This window comes from Sciurus carolinensis, chromosome 16 (genome assembly GCF_902686445.1).
Source record: "Sciurus carolinensis chromosome 16, mSciCar1.2, whole genome shotgun sequence".
Lineage (NCBI taxonomy): Eukaryota > Metazoa > Chordata > Mammalia > Rodentia > Sciuridae > Sciurus > Sciurus carolinensis.
Window position 1 is genome coordinate 26,452,250 of NC_062228.1, and position 2,756 is coordinate 26,455,005.

A 2,756-nucleotide genomic window follows, 5' to 3' on the forward strand; every position below is an offset into this window, starting at 1 on the left:
TGGGAAGTTACTTCTCCATAAAAAAGAATGATTTCCCCCTTTCTGACTGAAATATTATGCAGCCATGAAAATAATATGTGAAGGCTGTAGTAGTCAGTTTTCTGTTACTGTATCAAAATATTTGAGATAATCAGCTTCAAAAGAGGAAAGACGTATTTGTCTCAGGATATGGGATATTTCTGTCCATGGTCAGTTGGCCCTTTTGCTTTGGGGCTTCTGGGGGCACAGTGCATCATGGTGGGGGTATATGGCAGAAGGATACTGTTCAACACTCAGTTGAGAAACAAAAGAGAAAGAGATCAGAGTCCCACAATTCCTTTCAGGCCACGCCCCTGACGACCTCCTACCAGGCCTCACCTCTTAAAGGTTCCACCACCTCCCAATAGAACCACTGGCTGGGACTTCACTTTTAACACAGGGACTTTTGTGGGGTATTCCAGATGCAAACTACAGCAAAGGCTAAATGAGACAGGGACGAGGGAGCTCGTGAGACAGCCTGTGAGTGTCAGTCTTGGTACACGGTGGCAGTGATACACCCGAGAGGAGGAACTTGCGTGGGTGAAGGCAGGAAAGGGGATCAGGGCATGTGTGGGGCTGGCAGAATGGAAGACAGCCTTCATTTTCCTGTTTTTCATTTCTTTTACATATTTATTTTTTACCTTTGCTCTATATATCCACTCCCATTCCCCATCCAGTATAAGCAAAAAAAAATTTTTTATTCTTATGGTAGTGGGGATTGAACCCAGGGGTGCTCTATCACGGAACTACATCCCCAACCCTTTTTATTTTATTTTGAGACAGAATCTCACTAAGTTGCTGAGGCTGGCCTCGAACTCACAATGCTCCTGCCTCAGCCTCCCGAGTCACTGGGATCACAGGTGTGGCCACGGTACCTGTCTCTCTACAGGCGATCATTCTGATATGTGCTATTTTCCCAAAATGAGCATTGTTTTGCCTGGTGGTATTTTTTAATGTCTGTAAATGGTATTGTTTTCATATCCTTCTGTTTCATACTTTGGCTAAGAGCTGCGGGTTCAAGATCCATCCAGCCACACTAATCAGTCCCTTATCCTTCCAGTGTTGGTCACCCAGTGTAGGGCCTCCGCTCACTCCACTTTCTCCATCCTGACTGAGAAACAGAACACCCTGTTTTCCCTGTGGCCTTGAGCCCCAGCCGGTGCCGTGAGCCTTCCCTGACACCCGTCTGAAGCTGTTTAGTTTGGTTGCCGGAAACACCGAAGATCAAACTTGTTGCTGAACACGTAGAACTAGCCACAGTCCTGAGCCAGGTTCCTTCCACCTTCCAGTAAACTCCAGGCCTGGCCCTCGTCGCAGACACAGCTGGGTAGGACACCTCCCCCTGCGGCCCCCTGGACACAAGTTCCCCTGTCTCTATTGTGTCTCTATAAGGAAATCTCTGGGGCTGGGTACTTTTGTAAAGAAAGGTGGATTAGTTAGCTCCCAGCTCTGGAGGCTCAAGGCTCACAGGTGGTGACGACTGTCATGAGGGCAGAATCCCAAGATGGCCCAGGGCATTGCACATCGAGAGCAGGGAGTGCTGTGCCAGCCACCGTGCTGGGGACCCCACCTCGGGTCTTATGGAATCCTAACCACCTCGGCGTCCCCGCCTCTCAACACCACGGCCAACAGTTTCCACCCTCTTAATACCCCACAGTGGGGACCAGATCTCGACTTATGAGCCCTTGGAGGACCCTTTCCCAGACCATAGCAACCCCCTAACAGATGCTGGGAACTTGTCACCCTGACATGTGTGCTTCTGCCTTTGGAATGGAGCCGTCCTCCCTCTGGGTGGTTTGGGACCGTCCCTTAACGGAATTCCCTTGCCTCTGCTTTTTGGGGTGACTCCAGCCGTGGGCTGGGCCAGGCAGAGCACTCAAATCTGCCATCATGGGCAATGCTACGCATCGTGGGTGGTGTCCCTTTTCCACCTGAGGGGACACTTCTTTGGGATAGGCACCCAGGAGCGGGTTCCGCCCAGCATAGCCCTGCTTCTCTGCAGGCAGCCGAAGCAGCCTGGACCCTCCTGCCTCTGCAGGGCGTTGGGGATCCTGGTCCCCCACCCTGCCAGCTGGCACTGTCTAGATTTCTAATGTTTGCAGTTGACTAGGGACACAAGATCCCACTGTCATTTTAACATGCAGCCAATGAGTGATGCTCTGTAGTGTGTCCATGTCTAACTCCTTAGTGTCCCGTTCTGGAAACCTCAGCCCATTTCTCTCTATTAGGGAAGCATTCTTGCTTTGGTTTGCAAGACTTCCACATGTTAGTCCTTGGTTTTAGGTGTTGCAAACACCTTCCCCTGTTCTGTCCCTGTATGTTAACATTGGCCCTAGTGTCCTTCATTAAACAGAAAAATCTCAATTTTTCTTTTTTTTTTTTTTTTCTTCAGTAGTGGGGATTGAACCCAGGGGCACTTAACCACTGAGCCACATCTCCAGCCCTTTTTAATATTTTATTTAAAGACAGGGTCTCACTATATTGCTTAGGGCCTTGTTAAGTTGCTGAGGCTGGCTTTGAACTCGAGATCCTCCTGCCTCAGCCTCCTAAGCCGCTGGGATTACAGGCATGTGCCACCGGCCCGGAGGAAAACCTCAATTTTAATGTAACAAAATGTATCAGTTTGATGTCTGAAGTTTGGTGAATTTTCCTTTGAGAAGTCCTTCCTTGTCCCTATGTTGTGGGAATCAGGCAAGAAGCAGCAAATGGCACTCAGCACTGGAAGAGTGGGAGAAAAC